This window comes from Dermochelys coriacea, chromosome 1, assembly GCF_009764565.3.
Source record: "Dermochelys coriacea isolate rDerCor1 chromosome 1, rDerCor1.pri.v4, whole genome shotgun sequence".
Classification (NCBI taxonomy): domain Eukaryota; kingdom Metazoa; phylum Chordata; order Testudines; family Dermochelyidae; genus Dermochelys; species Dermochelys coriacea.
Window position 1 is genome coordinate 284355927 of NC_050068.2, and position 20526 is coordinate 284376452.

Consider the following 20526-nt stretch of genomic DNA (forward strand, 5'->3'; position numbering starts at 1 on the left):
TAACAGAACTATAGGAACACAAAGAGGAATAAAAAGACTTGTATGGCTTCAGGCTGTTTAGTTACATTTAGGATTTTTTTTTTAATCAGAGCTATTTTATAGCCTATCTTACTACTGCATCATGATTTAAAGCCTTCCTTTTTCCTTAAAGAGCTGGATTCCAAGTGAGATCGGAAAAGGAGGATTGTGTGCTCAAGGAATTCCAAATTCTGTGACCTTTAAAAAGGAAAGATGGAGGAATCAGGGCCTCTATAGTTTTTTTCCTGTTTCTGTCTGGGTCCATTCTTGTTTCAATACCAAGATGATAAGTACCTATATACCAATGTGATAGATGCCTTTTACATATAAAATGAAGTAATACAGTAATGTTCAAAAACACCAGCCTACTGTAGCATTCCTCCAGGGGTTTGGCCAAATATAAAAAAATAATGTAGATTTTTGTCTTGTCTGCAGCCCCTAGAATGGCGGGGAACAGCTAGAGTTTTGTTTCCTGGGCATTTCCAGGATTATCGCTCAGGATGTCCTTCATACTGGGGATTAGATTTCTTTATTACCATAGCGTACATCAATGGTTAAACTGGAAAAAAAAAGGGAGGTGGGGGGAAATCTCACCCCCCCCCAAAATGGAAACATTTGAAAATTTCTCATGAACAAGTGAGAAAACAAAATTTTCAATATTTTTGCAAATACTATTTTTCAGCCAGCTGTGTTTTAAAGTTAACTATGTCACACCAAGAATTTATTTCTTAAAATGCCTAACGATTGAGTTCTAGTTGCCTTTATGCAGTACATTTTTGTAGCCAGACGCTCCCTAGGCATGATCACTGATGTCCTTCAAAGGGATGGCAGAGCTCTGATACCTAGATGATAAATACTATACACCCTGATTCAGAAAACCACTCCTATCCAGTAAAGCATTTAAGCACATGCTGAAGTTCCACTGACTTTAAATGGATTTAAGATCTGTTGTGACTATTGGGCCTACAGCTTCCCTGTTGGAAGCTCAAATGTAAGAAGCAAATGAAAGTTCATAAAATGTTACAATAACCCTTGAATTTTTGCTTCCGTGGAAATTATTCATTAAAAAGAGTGTGAGCGGTTTTCAATAAATGAATATGAAAAACAAATGCAAGAGAACCCGAGAAAGAAGATGGATTAGTCCAAACAAACAGGACCTGCTGATATGATTTAAGGATTGTTGAAATCATGCCTGGTAAAAACAGAAGATGTGGAATCAGAGGCTAATAGACCAAAATTAGTGTGATGGATATCAGACCTCATTGGTGGACAATATAATGAGGGGGATGAACTATGCTGCCCACTTTCCCCCTTTTTGGATTATTTAAAAAAGACTTTAAAGACAACATTTTTGCTCAGTCTCTCTTTCTCTCTCTTGCCACCATTCCCACCTTGCATCCCACCTAGTTTTGTCTCATTTCATTTCCCTAGACCCAAGACAGAAGGAGCAAACCAGACTGAAAGACCAACTTCCAGGAGGAAAGCTGTCTGGCCTACCTCTTGTTCAAAGAACTGTTTTTTTTCCACTTGTGTGTTCTGAAAATCACCACATCATTGTGACATCCAATTCTCAGCCTCTCAATGGGATACCTAATTATTTGCATCACAGAGACATCTAAGATCCTGTTTTGTTTTCCTTCCCTGTTGTGTTATTTTCTACCCCTCTGTTTCTTTCCTCCTATCCTACCTCTCATTCACTCTCTGTGCTTTTCATCAAACTATGAAATCAGCTGGGTTGCATCATCATAGCAAGATGTGATGATCACAATCTTGTCTTGTCTATGGGAAAAAAGACCCAACCAGATGACATCCCTGACCAGAAAGTGAACTAGGGTTCAAGCAACAGGTGCGTGATCAACTTACCTGCCAAAGCATCCATTAGTTATTGACCAGCTGTCCAGTGTTCCAAAGTCATCAACAGTCCTATTTCCCCCAACTTTTCTATCTGATCTGTCCTCCACCTTGTATTTGTCTGTTTGTTAGATACAGAAGAAGTAAATACTCTTTAGGCATCAGGACTGAAAGTAAAATTAACCCTTTCCTTTTCATTCAAGAAAGTTTTTTTTAAAAGCATGAGTCATATTTTGTCTCCAAAAAGAGAGAAACTTTAAAAGTTTTGATAGTTTGTTTTGCATAACTACTCAATTTCAGTTTCAATATAAATGCTTGTTTTAATTTCTTGTTCTTTCTTATGTTTGATCAATAACCTTTTAATTTTAGAAAGAGTACATCTGGATGTTCGCCAAGAAATCAAGTAATCTAACATCTCAGTAGAAAAAATAAAATAAAGCCCAGACCTCTTCATATTACTGTTTTTATGTTGAACAATGAAATAATTTATTACACTTTTAACTCATTGGACCCTTGACATTAATATAACAGCACTTAATGCTTATGTGCTTTGCTGAAGCAGGATTATAATCTGCCCTACAACGCAAAGCAATGCCCTTTGAAAAGGTAAAGACCTTGTAACTGTTCTTTAACATTTCTAAAATGTTGTTTAACACTCTCTTCCTCTCCTGTCTACGTTCTTGAGGTCAGATTTATCATCTGTTCACCAGATTTAAGTCTATCTGCTGGAAACATTTTTCACTGAGGATAGGATAGTTCTGGTTCCAACTTCAGTTTGAATCTGACTTGCAAAGGTGACTGAAATTCACCAGCTATAAAGTTAAATCTGAAAACAACAACAGTTAAAGTTGAAATGCTCTGGAAACTGTACATCATTTGGTTATTCAATAGCATAATTACATTTATCCTTCTCTGTCCAACAGCTTTTTCCCTTAAGAGATCTCAAACCTCTATGCTTCTTAATGGCAAAATCTGTCAAAATTGACATATAAAGACTTGAACATTATTCTCTGTCACAGATAGTTTATGAGAAGCTGGATCTCAGGTGTGCCTTTCTGAAGTTTCTAATAAATCAATATTGTTAAGTACATTAATATAGTTGTAAGTTTCTTTCTGAAAAGGAATATCATTTCAATAGAAAATATTTATAAAGTAACTAAAAAAAGTAGGCCCAATTCTCAGCTGCTCTGCACTTTGTGTTGCTGCTTATCCCAGGGCAAAGTGGGTACCAAAAACTGTCATTCTGATCTGGTGCAGTGTTTTATACCCCGTTTGCACTCACTTTGAATGCAATGAGTGGACAGTGATGAATTGGACGGTAGTATTACAGCTGGAAAATTTAGAAATGAGGACATTAATTTAGGATGTTGATACAAGAAGAAGAAGAACTGACAATGTTATTTCATCAAATGAAATTTATGGTATACTTACAGTCTACAATAGCATTTCTCAAAAATTTCAAGGAGAGTGACCTTATTTGATCTCAACAACTGAAGTTTGGTGAGGTTGCAAAACTCTTAGAATTGCAAATTTAATAAGAACACCTGAGTGATGAATAGGTTTCCAGGAACAAAAAGTTTAAATGTGGAAAGGAAGGTAAAGGCTAAGATGGCTGGACCATATTGGGGAATGACAAGCACCCTGTGTGGATCACAGAGTGGATACACAGTCATCTGGAAAATGTGTGACTCATTTTTTGAAGGAGTAGGATCTGTCCATTGTCACACAAAAAACTCATGCTCCTGCCCTTTCTGTTTCCCACCTTGATTACTGCAAACTCCTTCTTGCTGGCCTCGCTTACTATTTGTCTGATTCTTCTAGAGCTATTCTTGTGTTTTCTTCACATTGACCCCCACGTACAGAGCTCCCTTGCTCTTCTCATTCATGTATCTCCTTAAGGCCTACTCTTGCTGCAATATTTATAAAATATTAGTTGACTAAGATTTCTATTTCCAGAAGGCATAATAATAATCTCCCTCCCTTAGTCCATCATGCTGAAGACTAGCTCTCACTGCATAGACTCATAATCTTATTTATAGTACTGCTGTCCTCTCTGCCTTGCTCCTTCCTCTCGGTCTGGTTACTCACTCAGTCATATCTAATGTGGGGCCTTGATCCTGGGAACTTGCCTCTGAGATTCAGAGCAGGTGGAGGTGTCTGCCTATGCAGATCAGCTTCCAGAACTGCATCCTTAAGGCCGCAATAGAAGACATGATCTCAGTGATAGTCAGTGGGCTGATTCACAGATGTAAATTAAGCACATGTATAAGTTTTTTGCAGGATCAGGGCATTAATTTGCAAGCTCCTTGGGGCAGTGATCATGTCTTCTGTTTTTATTTTTTATTTTGGGGGGCGGGGAGTTCATAGCATGACTTTGGGCACCATTGGAAAAAAAGAATAAGGAGAGAAAAATGTATGTGGAGGGAGAAAGCGTGGTTGGGTATAAAGGGAATTAGGAATCAGGACACTCGAGATCTCTTCCCAGGTCTGTTAATCACTTGCTGTGAGATGTGGTCACCTAACCTCAGATTATCCATCTGGAAGATGAATATAATACTAGCCTGCTTCATAAGAGGGGTGGAAGGTCTGAGAATTAATTAATGTTTTCAAAGTACTTTGAGATTTTTAGATGAAAGCACTTTGTAAGTGCAAAGATGATGATTGTTATTATTTAGCCCAGTCATTTCTTAATCACCACTTCCTCCCACGCAAAATAAACAAGAAAAAAATCAAAAATAAAAAAAAATCCAACCAACCAGATTAAAGCAGAACAAAACAAAAACACACAACAAAAAAGGAAGATTACTTTCTCTTCAATGATTTAAAAGGTTGTTTGGCTTGCCTGTTTCTTTTGTGTAAAGCAAGCTTAAGTTTACAGTAATGGACTATGTAATTATTCAACAATTCTATTACAGTACTATCCTGAGATTTCTGTTTTCAAAGCACGTTGAGAGAGAAGCTTTTAAATATTTACGGGTTTCTTCGAAGTGATGTGTAACAAGTAATGCTGGAGTTTTTGTTGCAAATCATAACTCTGTATTTAAAAAAAAAATGGGCTTTTTACTATTCCCCGCTGCCCAAGGGAATAACCTAAAAAGGTGTTCCCTTCCAACAAATTTCCCTCTACAGATCTGGACAAAAGTACAATTGCCTTATATCAAGTATGCATGTCAATAGCAAAATGCTGTGCACTATATGAGAAAACTAATCACATGTAAAATCTAAACCTTCTGTACTGCTCTCCTTGCTTTTATTAGTAGAACTGTGTAGCAGCTGAGTTCCCTCTGGCTTTATACTTGTTTCCTCTCAGCCTCTAGGAGAAGGTTAGAGAAATCCCAGATGTTTCCTGTAACAGTGGGATGCAGAACTTATCTGTTGAGCAGGAGCTAGAATCCTGCTTATGGGTACAAAATTTTGATGACTCCTTGTGGCTAGTGCAGTTTGTTAACTTCACCAGGGTATAAGAGGTGGATTTCTGCCCAGAGGATACTATGGGTAGAGACTGAGATGGCCTGAGGGAAGCCACAATTGGTGACAAAGCTTAGCACTTTCCCAAGAACCATCTAGTATGGCCCACTACTAGGAGAAGGTGACTAGACTTGATGAACCACTGCTCTGATCCAGTATGGCAATTCCTATGTTTCTAAGATTAAAAGGCCAATACAATGTCATACATCATACTGAATTTGCTAATCAGACTGAAATGTATTAATAAAATATCTGACGCATGTATTATAGATGGAGGAACCTATTTAAACATTTTGTGAGGGCAACCTTATTTTAAAGCTTTAAAGAAATAATAGTTTTATAGAAATGTGGAGAACAATTTCTCATTTCAACTATGTTGAACAGTAGTTCTGCCGATTGTGAAGTTCAGAAAATACATAGTGTATACATCTAAGCTTATTTTAAAAATTTGCATTTTTCCCTCATAAGGTAAAGGTGCTTAAAGGTCTTTTCATGTGTGGTGATCTTGGGGTTACAAGTCAAAATTCATAGGGAAGACATCTGTTGGATTTAAGGGTGGTGTGACAGGTATGGGAATTTCCTGCAATATCATTTTGAGAGCTTACTATATTATGTTTATATATAATTGTGGGCCAGGTATTGTATGTAATTCCGTTGAGGGGAGGAGGACCACAGTCCTGCAGGAACCAAAAATAGCGGGGATGATTAGTGAAATTCTCTCACGTTGTAAAAATCTCCAGAGAGCTATCATTACCTAGAAAGACTTGTGTATGCTGGTTCAAACTGGATTCTCTGGAGAAGCAGTAGACAAAGAAAAGCCTTTTGAATAAATAGCCTGAGTTTAAACTGATTCATGATCTGCTTGATGATCGAGCCTATGGACAGAGTTTTTCTTGGAAGTGTTGGAAGGACTTGACCTATGCCTGGGCATGCTTCTTCTGAGCTAACAACCATTATGAACTTGTCACCAAAGAAACCCTCCCCCCCCGCCCCCTGTTGGTGAGGTTTAAAAGACTGTTCATTTGCTGGAACCCTCGCTGGAGCTGGGTTCACCTTTGGTAAGCTTAATAGCATGTGTGTAGGTCCTTTTATAGTTTTAATACGTTTTCTCAGTAATGCTTTCACTTTAAGAATAAATGTTCTTGCTTAGACAGAGCTGTGTGGTGACATAGCTGTGAGTAGTTGAGCTGTTCATAGCCTCTGAGGACAAAGCAAAGCAGTTCTGCGTAGGCAGTCTGACTTGCTGGGGAAATTCACAGTGTATGCAGGGAACTGTGCAGCCTGGAAATTTGCTGGTCAGAAAGGAGAGAGACCGGGGTTGCTTCTCAAGAGAAGTGATGGCTGAGGAACTGGGACCCTAGAGTGGGTGCCCTTGCTGGACCATGGAGGGGGAATACAGATGCAGTTGGCCTGAACTGTCACAGATGGATTTGATGAGTGCTAGAATTGGAGACTTATAACACAGCACTTAAAAAAAAATCAGTTGCCTGATTAAAAAATAAATTAAATAGTTGATAGAAACTTTGTGCACACTATACGTCTACGTTACCTGCTGGAGCGGCGGGTAATGATCAACCTATCGCGGATCGATTTATCGCATCTAGTGTAGATGCGATAAATCAATCCCCTATCACTCTGCTGTCGACTCCTGTACTCCACCGTGGTGAGAGGCGGAAGCGGAGTCGATGGGGGAGCAGTGGCAGTCAACCCTGCGCCATGAGGACTCAAGGTAAGTCGACCTAAGATACGTTGACTTCAGCTATGCTATTCTTGTAGCTGAAGTTGCGTATCTTAGGTTGATCCCCCCCAGTGTAGACCAGGGCTTAGTACATGAATTCAGAGCTGATGGGCTGTAGTCCACACTCATCGTGGTGTCCTTAATGAACAATGATTGTTGATGTTCTCCACTGTTCACTCTTCCATACAGAGCCCAGTTAAGGTAATCCTGTGCTCTATACACAACATGACCCTGCCACCATGCCATGGCCTCACCACTGCACAGTGTTAGGGTTCCCCTTCCCACCCAGAGTGCCAGCGTGGTTTCAAGTTGATCTCCTTCTTCCCCAGTAGCAAAGATGATAGTACAGAGGGGGTAGGGCAGTAGTAGGAGGGCCTCCTTCTCTTCCCAGAGATTCAAGAATGATCATTTTTCCCTCAAGAGTGGCAGTAGGCAGGGCAGCAGTCGGGGGGCCTCCCAATACTTAACCAGTTTTGGGCTCTATCTTTTTGGGTGGGTGTGCTCGGAATGTTACAATTGTCTCCTCCCATGACACACAAAATTGTCTATTGAGGGTGGTGCTAGTGGGGTCCCCAGAGCAGTGGGTCTTGAAGTAAACATCTCCAGTGATCTGAGCGGGGCAATTCACACCTCCCAGACAGTTTCAGACTGTCTGCAAACTCAGGCAGATGTCTCCTCATCGGTTACATTTGGGTCATGTTTTCAAGCTATTCTCACAACTATGAGGACTAAGAAACTTACTTTTTTTGTTTCTTGCTTTTAAAATGAAAGTAGGTTTCTTCTATAATTACATGACTTCAGGAACCAGAGCTCTAGGGTTGGGCCTATAGTGCCTATACTGTAATCTGGCCTGGCTTCCATGACAATCTGTTTCCAACCGTTCTCTATCTAACAGATACACAAGGAGCTTGTGGGAGAAAAAAATGTCCACAAACAGAACCAGAACCAGGGGGAGGGATAGCTTAGTGGTTTGAGCATTGGCCTGCTAAACCCAGGGTTGTGAGTTCAATCCTTGAGGGGGCCATTTAGAGAACTGGGGCAAAAAAAAAATTGAGGATTGTGCCTGCTTTGAGTAGGGAGTTGGACTAGATGATCTCCTGAGGTCCCTTCCAACTCTGATATTCTATGATTCTATGAAATAAAGGAAAAAATAAATGACTCAACTGAAAAGCAAACAATTTGCTGAACTCTTGCACAGTTTGTCAAAAGACAGCCACTCAATCTAAGGGGAGCCATTTAACTTGTCAGCTAACTATAAAAACCTCTTTACATACTCTTGGGCCTTATAGTAAACTGTATGACCCAGGAAATCAAGTGGAACTTTATGTCTACACTGCAATCAAAGGTGTAATTGCAGCTCTAATAGGCACATCTGTGCTAGCTTTAATTTAGCTAGCAGAGCTAAAAATAGTAGTAGGCTTTAGTGTGGGCTGTACAAACCTGCCCAAAACCCCAGGTATATACTTAAGTTTACATAGAAATCACTGCCAGCCCTGGGGCATCCGGGGTCCCGCTGTCAGCCTCCCCTGTCCCCTCCTTGCAGGGCTGAGAGCTAGAGCCTGACTGTCCAGGGCTGACAGCGGGATTCCAGCTGCCTGGGCTGATAGTCGGAGGTGGCTGCTCCACTACCAGCCTAGGAAGTGGGAGAGGTGATTCCACTGCAGCCCCTGCAAGCCTGGGGAGGGTAAAGCAGAGGTGAGGCTGGGAGGGCTGAACTACGGCCTGGGGGCTGAAGTGAGGAGAGTAGGGGCTGATGGTGGCAAGGGGGCTATATTGATGGTGGGTTCTGAGAAGATGGGGTGGACTGGAAAGGTGAACTGAAGGCAGTGGAGGACTGAACTGTTAGGGTTGTGATCATGCCTGACTAATCTAATTACCTTCTATGGTGAGATAACTGGCTCTGTGGATGAGGGGAAAGCAGTGGACGTGTTATTCCTTGATTTTAGCAAAGCTTTTGATACGGTCACCCACAGTATTCTTGCCAGCAAGTTAAAGAAATATGGGCTGTATGAATGGACTATAAGGTAGATAGAAAGCTGGCTAGATCGTCGGGCTCAACGGGTAGTGATCAATGACTCCATATCTAGTTGGCAGCCGGTATCAAGCGGAGTGCCCCAAGGGTCGGTCCTGGGGCTGGTTTGGTTCAATATCTTCATTAATGATCTGGAAGATGGTGTGGGCTGCACCCTCATCAAGTTTGCAGATGACACTAAATTGGGAGGAGTGGTGGATACACTGGAGGGTAGGGATATGATACAGAAGGATCTAGACAAATTAGAGGATTGGACCAAAAGAAATCTGATGAGGTTCAACAACGACAAGTGCAGAGTCCTGGACTTAGGACGGATGAATCCCATGCACTGCTACAGACTAGGGACCGAATGGCTAGGCAGCAGTTCTGCAGAAAAGGACCTAGGGGTTACAGTGGACAAGAAGCTGTATATGAGTCACAGTGTGCCCTTGTTGCCAAGAAGGCTAACAGCATTTTGGGCTATATAAGTAGGGGCATTGCCAGCAGATCGAGGGATGTGATCTTTCCTCTCTATTCGACATTGGTGAGACCTCATCTGAAGTACTGTGTCCAGTTTTTGGCCCCCACACTACAAGAAGAATGTGGAAAAATTGGAAAGTGTCTAGCGGAGGACAAAAAAAATAATTAGGGGACTGGAACACATGATTTATGAGGAGAGGCTGAGGGAACTGGGATTGTTTAGTCTGCAGAAGAGAAGAATGAGGGGGGATTTGATAGCTGCTTTCAACTACCTGAAAGGGGGTTCCAAAGAGAATGGATCTAGACTGTTCTCAGTGGTAGCAGATGACAGAACAAGGAGTAATGGCCTCAAGTTATAGTGGGGGAGGTTTAGGTTGAATATTAGGAAAAACGTTTTCACTAGGAGGGTGCTGAAGTACTGGAATGGGTTACCTAGGGATGTTGTGAAATCTCCTTCCTTAGAAGTTTTTAAGATCAGGCTTGACAAAGCCCTGGCTGGGATGATTTAATTGGGGATTGGTCCTGCTTTGAGTAGGGGGTTGGACTAGATGACCTCCTGAGGTCCCTTCCAACCCTGATATTCTATGATTCTATGGGGGCTGTGGGATGAACTGAGGGGGGAACTGAATTGAGGGGTGTTGGGCAGGAACAGAACTGATGTGGGATTGGGGGACAGGATTAATTGCTGGAAGAAGATGGGAAGATGGGGAGGTGAGACCTGCTGCAGCAGAGGCCAAAATCACCTTATCCAGTACAGGTGGGAGAGTGGGCAACACTAATTGGCAGATGCACACACCCAGGGGGTGGGCAGGGGCAGTTCAAAAATCAAGAGACTGACCTAACAAACACAATATAATCTTTTAAAAAACATCTCAGGATTTTTTGGGCCAATCTCATGATTTTTGGGGGGGGTTGGCTCATGATTTCTGATGTCTTGAAGTTGGCAATATGGCCCTTTGTGCACATGCAATTCCTTCAGTGCTTAAAACAAAAGACACAACAGTTGGCAATTGAGACTGGAGTCCTAATCCAGGAATATAGTGAGACAAAGATTGACTACAAAGGACTAGTGAAAGTGAAACTAACAAGGAAACTGCAGTCTGCAGCCTGTGGAACAGGAAGCTAAGTGCTCATTTTGTGGGGGGAAAAAGAGGGGGAAGCAATAGACATGGTATATCTTGACTTAAGTAAGGCTTTTGATACTGTCTTGCATGACCTACTCATAAATAAACTAGGGAAACACAACCTAGATGAAGCTACCATAAGGTGCGTGCATAACTGGTTTGGAAAAATGGTCCCAGAGAGTAGTTATCAGTGGTTCACAGTCAAGCTGGAAAGGCTTATCAAGTAGGGTCCCACAGGGATCAGTTCTGGGTCTGGTTCTGTTCAATATCATCATGATTTAGATAATGGCATACAGAGTACACTTATAAAGTTTGCGGATGATACCAAGCTGGGAGTGGTTGCAAGTGCTTTGGAGATTAGGATTAAAATTCAAAATGATCTGGACAAACTGTAAAAATGGTCTGAAGTAAATAGGATGAAATTCAATAAGGACAAATGCAAAGTACTCCATTTGTGAAGGGACAATCAGTTGTACACATACAAAATGGGAAATGACTGCCTAAGAAGGACAATTGTGGAAAGAGATCTGGGAGTCATAGAGGATCTCAAGCTAAATATGAGTCAACAAAAAGAAAAGGAGTACTTGTGGCACCTTAGAGACTAACAAAGAGTCAACAGTGTAACACTATTGCACAAAAAACTAATATCATTCTGGGATGTATCAACAGGAGTGTTGTAAGCAAGACACGAGAAGTAATTCTTCCACTCTACTCTGCACTGATTAGGCCTCAGCTGGAGTATTGCATCCAGTTCTGGGTGCCACATTTCAGGAAAGATGTGGACAAATTGTAGAAAGTCCAGAGAAGAGCAACAAAAATGATTAAAGGTCTAGAAAACATGACCTGTAAGGGAAGATTGAAAAAATTGGGTTTGTTTAGTCTGGACAAGAAAAGATTGAGAGGGGACATGATAACAGTTTTCAAGTACATAAAAGATTGTTACAAGGAGGAGGGAGTTAAATTGTTCTCCTTAACCTCTGATGGTAAGACAAGAAGCAATAGGTTTAAGTTGCAGCAAGAGCAGTTTAGGTTGGATATTAGCAAAAAATTCCTGTCAGGGTAGTTAAGCAGTGGAATAAATTGCCTAGGAAGCTTGTGGAATCTCCGTCATTGGAGAATCTTAAGAGCAGGTTAGACAAATACCTGTCAGGAGTGGTCTAGATCATACTTAGTCCTGCCATGAGCACACGGGACTTGACTACATGACCTCTCAAGGTCCCTTCCAGTCCTATGATTCTATGTAGCTCAGTAGAGGACGGGGCCACCTATAAGAAAAGACTGGAACAATATATAGTAGCTAATGATTAACTGATGAGTAAAAGATGGCAGCTTTACTGAATATAATAGGGACTAAAATGTATAACCTGCTGGGTAGCTTAGTATCTCCTGTTAAACCTGCACATAAAACTTTTCCTGAAATAGTGGAAATCCTACAAATCACCTATCCCCAAAGCTACTGCTCATTGAAGAGTGCTTTCACTTTTGTAAACAGAAAAAAAAAAAGGAAAAAGGAGCACAAACTCTTGCAAGTCAAATGGAAAAGTATAATTAGGCAGGCAAAAAAGAATTTGATGAGCAACTAGCAACCCCCCCTCCAACAGTGATTTAAAAAAAACGCAAACATCAGAAACAGGAAGCCTGCCAAACAATCGGAGGAGGCAAGTGGATGATCAGGATGCTAAAGGAGCACTCAAGGAAGAAAAGGCGGTTGTGGAGAAACTGAATGAATTATTTGCATTGGTTTTCACTGCAGAGGATATGAGGGGGATACCCATTCTTTTTAGGTGACAAATCTGAGAAACTGTTCCAGACTCAGGAAATTTTAGAACAAACTGATAAATTAAACAGTGTGCAGCAAAGCATGGGATGGACTAAGATCTAAGGCAGAGGTGGGCAAACTACGGCCCACGGGCCACATCCAGCCCGTGGGACCGTTCTGCCTGGCCTCTGAGCTCCTGGCCTGGGAGGCTAGCCCATGGCCCCTCCCGCACTGTTCCCCCTTCCGCTCAGCCTCAGCTCACTGCACCGCTGGCTCAATGCTCTGGGCAGCAGGGCTGTGAGCTTTTGGGGCAGAGCAGCTGCAGAGCCCAGCCTGACCAGTGCTTTGTGCTGCACAGTGCGTGGCTGGCTCCAGCTGGATGGCACGGCTGCCTGTCTTGGTGCAGCTGCACCGCCAGCCACCGATACTCCAGGCAGCGAGGTAAGGGGGCAGGGAGTGGGGGAGGGAGGTTGGATAGAGGGCAGGGGAGTTCAGGGGTGGTCAGGGGTTGGGGGTGTGGATAAGGGTTGGGGCGGTCAAAGGGCAGGGAACAGGGGGGTTGAATGGAAGCAGGGGTTCTGGGAGTGGTCAGGGAGAAGGGGTGGTTGGATGGGGCAGGGGTCCCGGGGGGCGGTCAAGACAGAGAGGAGGGGTTGGATGGGGTGGCGGGGGGCAGTCAGGGGTGGGGGTTCTGGGGGCAGTCCAGGAGCAGGGGGGGTGGATGGGGCAGGGGTCCTGGGGGGGCAGTCAGGAATGAGAGGAGGGGTTGGATGGGGCAGCAGGGGGCAGTCAGGGGTGGGAGTTCAGGGGATGGTCAGGGGAGAGGGAGAAGGGGTGGTTGCATGGGGCAGGGGTCCTGGGGGGTCAGTCAGGAAGGAAAGGGAGGTTGGATAGGGTGGCAGGGGGCAGTTGGGGTGGGGGGGTCCACTGGTGGTCAGGGGGCAGAGAGTGGGGGGTTGGATGGGGCAGAGGTCCTGGGGGGCATCAGGGAACGGGGGGATTGGATGGGGCAGGAGTCCCGGTAGGGTTGTCAGGGGGCAAGAAGCAGGGGGTGGTTGGATAGTGGGCAGGGGCTGGGCCATGCCTGGCTGTTTGGGGAGGCACAGCCTCTCCTAACCGGCCCTTCATACAATTTGTGAAACCTGATGCGGCCCTCAGGCCAAAAAGTTTGCCTGCCCTTGGTCTAAGGTAAGGTAATATCACATATGGTGTTCACACAATCTGATAACTCCATGGATAACTCATGGATGAGAGCTCCATGGTTTCAGCTCTATATTTAAACACGACAAAAAGACTTTAAACAGATGTCACAGTGTCTAGTCTTTTGACGAATGTGTCTCAGGATTCTCCATGGCCTGTTACTGAATGGGACAGTGAGCAACATGGTAGACAGCAGCAGCCTATAGTTGAAGTCTTGCACTTCATGGTTGTTTGAGAATTCAGACAGTAGATCGGCAGTGGTGACTCCAAATTTCTTCAGCTTTAAGAGTGATGACACTCTTTAAGAGGACTTTCCTACAACACTGGAAAGATCAAGATTTTCCCTGCTGTTGCAGGCAGGAGTTACCTACAGCATGCCTGGGAAAAGCATGCTTAAACAACAATAAGCTGGATAAATTCTTCTTCTAGTAGTTTCTGCAACTTATAACTTAGGGATGCACTCCTTACCACAAAGCCCCTCCCCGTCTCCTCAGGTCAGTCCACTACTCCACCAGTTCAGAGTTCTGTTGCATCCACAGCATGTCACTTGGAGGATTTTTGAGATGAAAGCTTAAGAAAATGAAGCTCTCTATAGCCATACTTTCTCCTGTTCACCAGTAGAGGATGGTAGAGTGCTCCTTCCCCTATGGGGCTTCTCTTTTTGTTCACCAACAAATGGTAATAGTGACCTTCCTATCCTCTAAAACATCAGGTCACAGGGTTTATATACATCTAGATACCTTTACTTCTATTCATTTTTCTCTTTTCTTCCAGCCTCATTTTATTTCTCAATTTTTTCTTTTTATCTCTACCTCTTTTACCTTGTTTCTCCTTCTGATCAGTCCTTGAGTATATCTCAATGAAGAATACACAATCCCATCTGTATTTGGGTTCCATTTCTAAATGAAGACTTTGTTGTTTGGGAGGTGGCAGGAATGACACTGACTTGCATCAAGAGTAAGAGAATTCCCTCTTCTTGCTATACTATGTGTATCATGATCTGTGCAAACTAGAGTCAGGGCCCATGTTCCCTGGAGGAACTGTTATTGATGGAGCACCAGTGAATGTGGGGAATGAGGCTGGAAGCAGCTTAGCCACCTGGACAGAGCAGTGCACAGGGTTTAATAATAAGAAAAGGAGTACTTGTGGCACCTTAGAGACTAACAAATTTATTAGAGCATAAGCTTTCGTGAGCTACAGCTCACTTGAGCTGTAGCTCACGAAAGCTTATGCTCTAATAAATTTGTTAGTCTCTAAGGTGCCACAAGTACTCCTTTTCTTTTTGCGAATACAGACTAACACGGCTGCTACTATGAAACCTAGGGTTTAATAATGTCCCACTTGTTCAACTTAATCTGCATTCAGCTTCACTCTTTGCAAGTGAAACACTACTGGTGAGTTAGGTATTCTCCTTCCAGAAGGTTTGTTAAGGAGTGAAGGAGGCAGCATCACATTTTGGATTCCCTTCCCATTAACCCCAGAGGAAAGCAGCCACTTTGGACCAGATCCTCAAAAGTATTGAAATCGGAGAGTTTCCAGGTAGATTGAATAAAAAGACTCGAAATCAAAATGTTCAGGTTTACCACCTTCACCATACAGACAATAGTTAAATGTCACACAGAATACTTGACATTTTCCCATCATTTACTCACAGGCTAATTTTTCCACTGAAATCAATGAGAGTTACATGTCCATATACTTTTGAGGACCAGGGCCTTGGTTTCTTAAGAGCCAAGCATACTTAGAAAGAGAAGTTGAGCTGGCCACCCAGGTCACAGAAGGAAAGTGTGGGAGTAAGTCATGGCCTACCAGGTCCTCACTTCAGCCATCTAAAGAAAAAGTGGGAGGGGATATTCCCATGTTTGATGGGGTAAAATGAAGCTGCCTGTGAGGATAGTGATGGAGGATGGCTGGGAAGAATATTCATGGGTTTTGTGTCTGTATGAACAACTGTAGTGCATATTCCTAAACTATTGTAAGCATGGGCTGAGGTTTGAGAATGTACTAAGCTGCAGTATCAAGATTCAGATGGCTAGGTTAGAGGCAAATATTTTCCTTATTTATTGTTCAGACATTCACAGCGCTTATAAAATTCCTGGGCAATATTTATATATCTGGTGGAAATGTGACAGATCACTCCTGTAGTTTACTGAATGTCACAGTGCAATGTTACAATCATACACCACATGTTAAACTTGTGCTAGACCTTTCTGTGATTTCTGTGGATGATGTCCTGTTCATGAAGCACTGTCTGAAATGTTTATGACAATGGCAGAATGTATAAGAGGTATGAGTTCTAACACAGTTTTCTTACTGTAACTTTTTTCTGCTGGTATTCAGTTTTTCTTTTCAAATGACTTGCACAGACTCTCCTCATACCTGCTTTATTATTCCCTTATACATTCTTAGCATAGTCTTGATTTGTAACTAAAAAGAATAATGAAAGGTTAATGTATAATATCCACACAACAGTGATGTTGTTCAAGTAATTGCAACCATATTTTTAGTCTCTAGTATTTCAGCAGCAACTTTTAGCCACGTTAGGTTATGCTTCACAGCTATCTATTATAGTAAGTGCTTCCTATTATTGAAGAGCATCATCATATTAAGTCCTAATTATTATTACTTTGAAACTCTGAAGTGTACAGAGAAGTGAAAGCAACCATAACTATGTTTCTTTAAAAAGACAAGTAGCCAAGCTTGTACATTTGAACCCCCCAAGTTATTAATAATAAATTAAATAATATTACTAAAGAACAAGAGAAAAATATAAAGCTGTTTCAGGCTATTGAGAGTCTATTGTTTTACAAGCCTTTTTTTAACCCCATCTAAAAACTGGACACACACATCCTTTTTCTGTTTATACAGGACTCTAAAATATCCTTGAAGAGAAGTGCCAATTGAAGCTTATGTTAATCACTTTGGAGATCCTTTTATGTTGGCAAAAAGCTTGTAAATTCTGTACATAATTATGGTAGCCTATGCAACTATGTGATTGTGACATTACCAAGGGTACAATCTGGACTGATGGACAGCTGTATCCCCTCAATTCTCCAATCTGGGGTGCCTTTTACCCTGCTTCGCTGTGAAAGCAACCATTTCTGGCCTGCTGAGACACAGCCTCCAGCATGTAAATCACTCCCAGCTAAACTGTATGAGTGCTATAGCCAGCCACTCATAAATTACACTGCAGAGCAATACCAGTAAATGCCCAATCCTAGACTTTCCTCCAAAACTGTGCATCTTGTACTGCCCAATCCTCTTGGACAATACAAGCTCATATAAAACTCTGTCATTTATTAATAGAAAATAATATGCACAACTCTTGTTATCCCTAATGGAGTTTCCCAAACACTTCAATCCAAACACCTGGCTCAGATAAAACCATGAAACAAATGTATTAGCTACTGAAAGATAGATTTTAAGTGACTACAAAAAATGAGGACTATAAATCAGAATTGGTTACAAAGAAATGAAAGATAAAACACAACTAACACCTAACTTAACAAGCTAAATGAATACAAAGCAAAGATTTCTCTTACCACATGTTCCAGCAGTCTTACTGGCTGAACTGCATTCAGTCAGGATCTTCTCTCTCCCAGATCCATTGCTGCTTCCTTTGTTCTTCAGGTGTTGATGATGCTGTGGGTAGAGAGCAAGGGAGAGAGATTTGGGGCATCTGCCCTCTCTTCTTATAGTCCTTTCTTTTGCGCAAGAATCATCTCCAGCTGATGTTCAGGAGACAGAAAGTCTGTGTTGTCAGGAACCTTAAACTGTTTCTTTGTCAAAATAAAGATCTTTTGCCCACACCCTCTGACCTGCTGAAGAGTGGCCACTTAATCAGGTCCCTTTGATCTCATTGACCCCTGTCTGAGGCATTGGCTAGCCTTTTGTCTCTGGGGAACTTATTTGTGACTGGACTCCAGAAAATGTTGAAACATGCCCCAGAAATATCACAGACTGGAATCTTATATCTTTACAAACAATGTTGCCACACATATTTTACCAGGACAATAACAATCAGCAAATCATGAGTTTTCAAATGATATCTTACACAGTATGCTTTGTACAAACTTTAACATAATCTTGTAAAAGGGGTGAACATGGGGGTACAGACTGTCACAGTGATGCTGTCACTGTTGTTGCACTGTAACTCCCTTCATTTGTTTGTTATACCCACTGACATGTCTTGTCTTAACTTAGAGAGCAAACTCTTTGAGGCTGGAATGGTCTCTCACGAGGTGTTTGTACAGTGCCTACTCCCCTGAAACCCTATTGGAACCCTCTCCATTGCTGGGTAGATCTGGCTCTTCACATTAGTCATCCAAGTCTCTAAAACTTCTCCTTGACCCTTTCTCTTCTTCCCATTTTTCCTCCACCAATTTCCCCCCAAGATCTTTGAAGGTATATTGGATTTTGGTACTTTAACTTTCATAGGGGTGATTTTCATACAAGGCTAATCTGGCATGGTCACTTTATGCTCATCTTGTATTTCCATTATACACAGGGCAACACAATTTGATAGAAATTCTGCAAATAAAGAAATAAAAATCAACTAAATATAATCATTCTGCAATATATGCAAAATATTTTATTGATTTTGGCTGCTTCTTTCACTCCAACCATTAGAACTGTTTAAGGACATTTCAACAGCATAAGCTGAAATTTTGACCTGTAGCATGCTCATCAAAGAATTAGTCTTTAAAGTATTGGAAATACAAACTGATAGCTGTCTTTTTTTAAGCCTTTCCTTCTAGTTACAAGCTGTACCCTCCAATTTCTTCCTTCTGACAAAGACTGTTCTCTGCTACCTCTGAGACTGATTTACAACACTTCTGTTGCAAACTCTAGCAATCTCTTCTAAATATCATATTTCAACAGCCTTTAATGTGCAGAAATTTTGCTTAAATTGTTCAGTCCATCATCCCCAGTTCCTGAACTAATTAACTCCTTACAGAGTTTACTGGAACCAATTTGTGCCCTTTATTTTCAGGGTCATTTATACTTCTGTGAGTCTCCTATTGATTGATTTTCTTCCTAACTGACATATAGGCCACTTTGGTATTAAAGGTGCTATATGAAAGTAAAATTCAGCATTGTGTGTGATACAGAGGTGTTTTGCAATAAAGAGAAGCAGCTTCTTGTCCAGGAGTACTTTCTTTAGTTATTGCCTGGTCCTCACTAATCCATCCTGTTGCCAGTTTGCCTTTTCATAGAAACTCTTTCCAGCATCTTTTTTTTTGAGGGGGGGGGGGGTACTTGGACATCTAATTGTCACAGAGACAAACACCTGGAGCTCTAAAGTGGCCATTTTGCTGATGCATTCCAGCAGGCATGTATTACCTCCTGTTTTTCCTTTCTTATTTCTAAGAAACTTGCACATTCACTACTATAACTATACTATATTACCTATAACTATACTATAGTGACACTATGCTGTTATTTAATGGAGAGCTGCAGTTATTTGATCAAGTCACATATACTCTTGAAATACAATATGGGCCTGATTTTCCTCTCAAACAGGGGTAAATCAAAAGTAACACTATTGAAGCCAATGGAGCTATAGTGGTGTATACCTGATGTAAGAAAGAACAGAGCCCTGATAACAGTCTTCAAATCTATTAAGGGCTATTATAAAGATAACAGCAACAAATTGTTCTCTATGCCTACTGAAGGTATGATAAGAAGTAATGGGCTTAATCAGCAGCAACTGAGATTGAGGTTAGATATTAGGAAAAACTTTCTAACTTTAAGACTAGGTAAGCTCTGGAATTGGCTTTCAAGGGAGGTTATAGAATCTCTACCATTGGAGGTTTAAAAAACAGGTTGGACCAACACCTGTCAGGGATGGTCTAGGGTTACTTTGTTCTTCCACTGTGCAGAGGGCTGGACTTGATGACTTCCTGATGTCCCTTGCAGCCCTACATTTCTATGATTCTATTATCTGAATTAGAGCTGGGTGAATAACTGATTTTTTTGGTTCATTGGCAATTCTGAAATATTAAAGACAAAGATTGTCAAACTGGCAAATTCATTAATAGTTTTGGGCTGACCCAGAACTGCATTTTTTAGTGAATAAATAGTTGTCCAGTACCTTTTATTCAGCTGTGATCTGAATTCTATCTTCTTCCTCCCTTCCACTCAGGGAGAATGTCCTAGTGGAGTGATCTACAACAAGTATAGGATGACCGTAAAGTTGGATCTATCCTCTAGCGTATTTTTCACCAGGGATAGTTTTTGCTCTTGATGTGCAGTGGGGCAGGATGTGCTTTGGGTTTTCTCAATCTCCTACGGCCTGGGTGAGTACCCTAACCAGTAGGCTACTGGTATAAAACCACTATCACTTTTCATGAGGTGCCTTCCTCTGTAGCCATGTTAGGTACCTAACTGCCTGAGAGGGGCAGGGCATAGGCTTCACCCCATCCTACTGACTAACTGCATCAGCTCCCCATTCATCTTGGCTTCTGCTAATCCCATTCTTTGGTGCCCAACTCTCCCCACACATTATACAGGGAGTTTGGGTGCCTAACTCAGTACTGTGAATTCCACCAGGTGTCAGGGCACCTAAAAGTTAGACATTGCAACGCTTAAGCCCCTTTGTGGATCTCATCCTTGGAATGCAAGTTTCCATCCCTTATATAAGTGAATACGTGCTAATGAATTCAATGGGCTTACTCACTTGAGGAAAGGCTGCAGGATCATGTTCACAGCCCTTAACCTGTAGTATTGTTCACACGTTTCTCTGGATGTTTTTGGGTGAAAATGTAACACTACAATGAGTCCGTTCCATAACAACAATAACACAACACAATGTGGACTATGTTATAGGATCTACCTTAGCAGATCAGACTAGTGGTCCGCCTAGTCCAGTATCCTG

At 41.9% G+C, this 20526-nt stretch overlaps 1 long non-coding RNA gene across 1 annotated transcript; it reads right to left on the reverse strand.

Annotated features, from left to right (window-relative positions):
* Positions 1–1377: 1377 nt before the first annotated feature.
* LOC122457812 lies at positions 1378–19514 on the reverse strand. The gene is made up of 3 exons (XR_006277485.1): positions 19406–19514; positions 7155–7159; positions 1378–1392 (listed from the first exon to the last, which is right to left on the reverse strand). It is a non-coding gene; the product is annotated as an uncharacterized LOC122457812 (long non-coding RNA).
* Positions 19515–20526: the final 1012 nt, after the last annotated feature.